Here is a 7,556-nt window from a genome sequence, read left to right as displayed (position 1 = left end):
AAAAAATCAAAATATTGAGAAAATCATCTTTAAAGTTGTTCAAATGAAGTTCTTAGCAATGCATATTACTAATCAAACATTAAGTTTTGATATATTTACGGTAGGAAATGTACAAAATATCTTCATGGAACATGATCTTTACTTAATATCCTAACGATTTTTGGCATAAAAGAAAAATTTATAAGTTTGACCCAAACAATGTATTGTTGGCTATTGCTACAAATATACCTCAGCGACTTAACACTGCTTTTGTGCTGCAGGGTCACATTTATGAATTACCATAAATTACAATTAATGTGCTATATAAATAAAATTGCCACAATTTGTTACATTGATTTAGAATCTCTGGAAGCTTATTTCTGCCATGCAATATAATAATAAAAAAGGTAATTGCGACTTCTTCTGACACTTTTTTTTTTCTCCAAATTCTTAGTTCTGATAAGAAAAGTCATAACTCCGAGATGTAAACTCACAATTTCAAGATATAAATTCAAAGTTTTGAGAAAAAAGTCACAATTGCGAAACATTAACTTTCAGATATAAACTTAAAATTCTCAGAATAAAAAAGCAGAATTGTGATATAATCTCTCAATTGTTTAAGATCCAAGAATTGTGAGATATAAACTCATAATCTGAGAAAACAAATCTGAATTGCGAGATATGAACTTGCAATTTCAAGATATAAACTTTCAATTCTGTGAAAAATGTCAGAATTGCTGCAAGATATAAACTTACAATTGTGTGGGGAAAAAACTCAGAGCTGTGAGATAAAGTGTCACAAATACCTTTTTTATATTTTTATTCTGTGACAGAAATAAGCTTCCTCAAGAATCAGACTGATGTGCATCACAGGCATCCAATCAGAATCTAGAGTCTGAACTGCCTGTTTTATAAAATTGGTAAAAATGAACACAATGCACTATGGCTCACCTTTGCTCCTGAGATCTGTGACAAAAAGCAGGCATGTGACTCAGTGTTTCCATCTGATCACAGTCTCTCACGGGCCTCCAGTGCGGACGAGGCTTTAACCTGAATACAACCCAAGTTCATATTCACCATATATTGAAGAACAGAGACTGTGTGAGATACTCACTGCTTTCTGATGAAGGTAAAGTACTCGATCCTGTAATGTTAATTCTCCTAACAAAACACATTGAGGCAAGTCAATAATATTTACAGCGCTTTACACAATACACAAAGCAGCGTGAGAAAAAAATATATACTGCAGAACTGATGCATTAATTCCTAATAATTCCTGATACCCAAGACTGGGGACTAGCTACCTAATCACTGTACACTGCCAACATACACAATATTCTCAGACAATTGATGATGTTCTTTAGCTTATGTCCTTTACACAACACCTCTAATGCAATTATTTTGTGGATTTAAGGCAGTGGCCGGATTATGTTGAAACTGAGACAGTAAATACAATACAGGTTTACTTTCACATGAAATATGTCATCAGCAGTCCAGGACACTGCCATGTGGTGCAATTTAGATAAACTGGCACTAAGAAGGAATGATGCAAAGAAACACACATGGATGTTAAGTCATTGTTATCGTAAGGTCACCTGCTGCCAGCTAATTTATCAATATGGAATATGATCAGAAAATAGTTTTCTGTTTATTTATGGAAAATATATTTACCAATAACCTATTAGCAAAATTAAATATGGTCCCAAATGACCAAGACACCATTGAGAATCTTAACTAGACTAGACAAAAAAAAAAAAATGGACAAATGAAAAATTTACACCCTCAAAAGTAAATAAATCACAAAGAATAACATTAAGCCTTCAAAGAGGATTTGAACATATAGAAATAGAAGGAAAATATCTAATATAGAGAGGAAGACTATTCCAGAGTCTAGGAGCAGCCACCAAGAAAGCCCAATCACATTTAGCTTTAAAATGAGAACAAGGAACTGAGAGTAGTAAATGACTAGATGATCTAAGGGGTCTCGAAGCATTGTACAGGGTGAGAGGTTTACAAATATACTGAGGTGCAAGTCCATGCAAAGCTTTAAAAACAGAGCAAAATTTTTAAAAAAAATGACTGCTGCATTTTGTATTATCAGCAAGCGATCGAAAGCCGATATAGGAAAACATATTACAGTAGTCCAACCTTGATGTTATGAATGCATGAATAACAGGTCCTTCTTAGCAAGCATCATCATGAGTCTAGCAATAGATCGTAACTGAAAGAAACTGCTTTTCACAATATTGCTAATCTGCTTATCAAAACACAGCTCAAAAGTAACACCAAGTTTTTTGGCACAGCTGCGTACATTAGAAGAAAGGAGACCAAGCTGATTGACAATGTCTGAGGTCAGAGTTGATAGGCTAATACCATTGTTTAGCTGTAAATGATTCATGTCCAACCAGTATTTTATGTCATGCAGACAATCAAACTGGACAACCCAAAATAGAACCCTGTGGAACACCATAAGAGATTTGAGCCCAAGATCAGAAACATTTCTCTACATTCACAGAAAATGTTCTCTGAGGCAAACCACTCCAGCACAGGCCCCTGAAACCTTACTACATGACTGAGTCTTTGTAACAGTTTATCCTGATCTACTGTGTCAAACTGCTGCAATTTAATCAAACAAGATTGAAATACAGCAAGAACCAGTGTCAATAGTGAGTAAAATGTCATTGGTAACCTTCAACAAAGCAGATTCAGTACTTTGTCGTTCCCTGAAACAAGACTGAAATGTATCAAAAATACTAAAAACACTCAAGTAAGATGAAATCGGACTTTTTCCAAGACTTTTGAAATAAAAGGTTGTACTATAGCATGTTTCAAAGTGCCTGACACCACCTTATTATCTAGAGAGCTATCAATAATAGCAGTCATGTTCGAACTCCAAGTCGGAAAAGTCTCTTTAAAATAGAGAGACGAATTATAAGGTGGTGTGTTAGTCCTAATACACTCAATTTAATGGGTAAAATGTTTAAAAAACTGATAACACAGGTCAGTAGATATCTAGAATGGAACACTAGGAGAGGGAGAAAGGCATTAATTGGACTAAACAAGACCTTCTGCCTTTATGCATTTTGTTCAATTAAATCTGACATGTATTTCCACTGTGCTTAACGGTGCTCTGATACCATTTAAGAGTCTCTCTTAATTTTCAATTTAATCAAATTTACTGAGCCAACTTCATCATTTTAAGTTTCACTGACATGGAATTATGCACTAAAATTGTCTCTCTCTGCCAGTTTCAATTTTAGTTCTTTACAATGACAGATGACAAATATTTTACATTCACATTTCCAAAGCATATGCAATGCATATAAATAAAACAAAGCAAAACCACATATACATGACTATAAGAAAACCAATACGATATAGCTGACAAAGTAAGATAAAATAGTCCAAATATCCCATGTGCTATTGCAAGGCTTCTGATGCACCAAATACAAATTTATGTCGTTATTCACTGAAAATCGTACCTTTGTGGACAGACATGCACACCATATCATTTTGGTGATATATCTTTTCTTTTCTTGGTCTTCTTTTTCTTGCCTTTGACTTCTGTTTTACTGGTTGGCTCTGTGTTTAACGCAGGCCTGGATCTGGTCAGGTTAGCTGTGGGGCTGAGTTTACTGCTGGACACGCTTGGGTTGGACCTTGAGTGCATTCCTTGGGCGGAAGCGGGTTTGCTGGTGGATGGTTTAGGGACGCTGGCGAGGAGATTTGGCTGGGAATACGAGCGCATGCCTGGTGAGCTCGAGGCGTTCCCTATCATGGGAAGATGCACATGCTCGCTACTCATGTTATTGACAGAGTAGCGGCTGCTGTTGGACATGATTATATGATGCCGGTGGTCTCCCATCATCTGTTTCCTAGTATCTGCCAGGCCTCTGTAGGGTAGCAAGGCAATAATTCAGCAAGAATAACTGCACTTTGAAGGTCTGTTTTTTTGCAAGCCGGTGCAATGAGAACTGAAAGTGGTGTAATATAGACCTAAAAATCTAGGCTGCATTTACACTGCAAGTCATAATGCACGGGTCCAGTCTTTTGACCATACCCGATTTTTTTGTTCTGCCTTTTTACATTTGACTTACGACTTCACTTGTATCCAATATCTGTGTTTCCATTAATCTCTATCTCGAACCGAAGATTTCATCGGCTTTTAATGTGAGCGCCACACTGATCCTCAGTTCAAACCATTCAAAATCCTCATTTTGAATGGTTTGAACAGATGTGAAGTGTGGGTAAAATTTTGCCAATTATAGATTCAAAGCATCCCCTTCAACAAGTTTTGTGCAAGCGCTAACAGGCACGTCTGCTTCATGAGGACAACTGTGCAATCCCTGTGCGCAAACAAACGGGTCATCGCAGAATGGGAAAGCAGATATACCTTTAGACATAGGTCAGATGTTTACATATCTGATATATGTGAAATATTGCATAAAGTATCGGATATATGTAGAACCACGTTTGGAATTGGACTGGATCCGAAAAAATCCGATCTTGTGCATTTTTTCTGTTTAAATGTGTGCAACAATATCTGATCTGATAAGATATTTTGTACCTATATAAATACAGCCCTAGTAATCTTTAAAAAGTCACAAAACCAAGTTGTTAGCAACATATTAACACCAAATTCAAATCAATTGTGAGTCAAGTTTCAGTCAAACTGGTGAAAATGTACACACGTGAAAATGAGCAATGTAGCCTTGGCAACTTGTTGAAAAAGTTTTTATATATATATATCCTTTAGTATTTTATTTTAAATTTAAATTTAAATTTTTATGGTTTTTACTTTAGTTAACTATAATATTCCTGACAGTAATGCAGCTCTCTTGGGTATGGATCAGTGCTTATGATTTATGATCATGTTTAAGTGTGTAAACATGATCATAAAGTTGCATTACTGGTGAGAATTGTTCAGGTGTACGGAGTCTGTGTGCTTTGTCATGCATTTAATGATTAATGACCTCATTAGCTCAGCGTTCAGGGTAGAGCAGTAAAAGAGAGCTCACCTGTAGTCCACTATGCCTGTTCGGTCTCTGTCCAGTCTCTGAGTCAACTGCTCAATCTGAAATTTCTCCAATGGGATGCTGGATTGCTGGTGTGATCAGATATAAAATGTCAAAAATATTATGCCATTTGATGCTCAGCCCTACTGACACTTACACTGTGTTTGGACTCATCTGCTCGTTCTTTTCCACATGTCAGAATAGTAGTAAAGTGGGACTTTCTCGGACCCAGGTCAATACCTGAACGGCTTTCCTGAAGTCTACGACAGGAACACGCATTGTCCCATCCTTGTCGATGTTACGGAAGAAGTCCCACAGGCGAAGCTTGCGCTGATCAAGGTAATCCTTCGAAAAGACAATTCAGCAAATGCAGTGAGAGACCTTCAGACTTGAGAAATTTCAGCAGGTTTCATTCTCATGAGTGTAGACTTTACCTGAATGACTTTCATGGGGTTGACGCGTTTGCAAGGCTTTTTGGCGATAAAGCCACCAACGCCTCCATAATGCACCTCCAGACTGGGATGCTCCAGACAGATCAGCTCCAAGAGCTGCACGAAGTTCTCATTCACCAGCACATTCTGCAACACAACCCAAATGAAAGAAAACACATGCCCATTTTGATCACAAAACTAAATAAAGCTTATTAAAAAAAACAGTAATTTAGCGTACTGATGGCTCTATGGAGGTCATGTTGATACATTAACATTTCAATACGTTTTGTACGGAAACAAAGAGATTGCTGGCCACAAACGGAATTAAATCCAGACTGGAGAAGGTATAGCAAAATAAAGCAATAAGCCCCAAGAAGCCGTGGTTTACAGTGAATTTATAACAGCTAAGGGGCGTTGTTAGGTACAACGCAAAGCGGAGTTAAATTAACTGTAAACCACGGCTTCACGGTGCTTATTGCTTTTATAAAACGGTTATTCGATATACTTAGCGAAGTAAGGTTTCACAAAATAAAACAGAGCAAATAAAGTTTAATGATATTAATAAAAACAGTATTCTTCCACCAAACAATGTAGCTCCTCAGAAACAGTTGTGGTTGCAACAAAGTGGTTGCCGAGCAACACACAAACGTAAACAAAGGTGTATGTTTGTAGAGTAATTTACAACAGCTTCGAACGCGGCTCAGCCAATCAGAATCAAGCACCGGAACTCTCCGCTTTATAAAATATATTTTACCATATAAACTGAAAAGTATTTTGTATGATAAGCAATCTGCCTGCAATCAGCATCAGAGCACCAGCTGTGTTCCTTAAATTCAGAGTCCTGAAGCAAAAGCAGTTGCACTTTTTCCGATCAACCAAAATCAGCGTGTCTGTGTCTAAACTTTATCTCAGGTGTGGCACACTGAAAGAGAATGTGCTTTCAAATGCATGCATAAGGTGCAGTTCCGCCTTGCGGTGTCCAGTGCTTATATTTTAAATTCATTTGTTTCTACAAGCTACAGAATATGTGGAAGTCTGAATCAATGCACAACTAAAAATCTAATATTCTTAAGGAATAGCAATAGTAAATGCATAAGTAATAAAGCTTAAGTTATAAGTAATAACAGCTCTGTCGATTATGAAAATGTATCTTTGTACTGTGCATTGCATGCCACCCAAGACTCCCCCTCAGAATAACTAGGAGCCTGACTCTCCTGAACTCACGCATATGTTGATCTCCTCGATGGCATTTTGGGTGTGTTCTTGACCACACTGACCAAAGTAAGAGCTCCCTGCACTGTCAGTGAGTTATACGCTATCTGTCAGAAAACAATTACCATTATCACACATGATACTTTCAAAATCTGGGATTCTGCTTTAAAGTGACTCAGATTTGCCATTTAGTCTGGTAACATATCCATAGAGGCGGTATAATTGAATTGTTCATTATTCAAACAAGTTATTGCATAAGATCGTATTGCATTGTACTTGTGCACTGTTTAAAAAGGTGATTCTAATCTATTTTGACATAGGTTAATCTGACGCACCTGCAGCACTCTGAGCGTGTCGTTGGCCTCCAGTCCCTTACACAGCAGGCTCGCTCCCTCATCGCTCATGCAGTTGTTGTTGAGGTCCAGGTGAACCAGCGTATTGTTGAACTTTAGTGCTTCACCCAAAGCCAAAGCGCCCTCGTTTCCAAAGCCATTAAACGAGAGGTCTAAGTGTTTCAAAGTCGTGTTTACCTGACGACAGGGAAAGGCAGCTTTGACTGTTTGCATGATTTGCACTGCAGTGTGACACTGAAATTTCTGTGAGCTGTGTGTTTGTGTGTGGGTACCTTCAGTCCAGCACAGAAAGCTACAGCTGCTTTCATTCGCAGATGATTCCAGCTCAGATCAAGAACTTCTAAACCGTCATTATTTGCTGCATGAACATACATGCATTTATGGTGCTTGCTTTCTTTGTGTAGTGAAGTTTAACTCTCACACATCAGGCGTGTCTTATTCACTGAGATGTTAAATCATCTGAGATGTTCACCGCAGAACTGATTGTGACTCAAATCCAGCTCCTTCACTCTGTAGTTGCTCTGAAAAGATACAGATAAGATGTTTCTATTCTCAGAAACTAGAGT

The sequence above is a fragment of the Sinocyclocheilus rhinocerous genome, unplaced genomic scaffold (genome assembly GCF_001515625.1).
Source record: "Sinocyclocheilus rhinocerous isolate Xijiao unplaced genomic scaffold, SAMN03320098_v1.1 scaffold365, whole genome shotgun sequence".
NCBI classification, from domain to species: domain Eukaryota; kingdom Metazoa; phylum Chordata; class Actinopteri; order Cypriniformes; family Cyprinidae; genus Sinocyclocheilus; species Sinocyclocheilus rhinocerous.
This window is presented reverse-complemented; position numbering follows the sequence as displayed.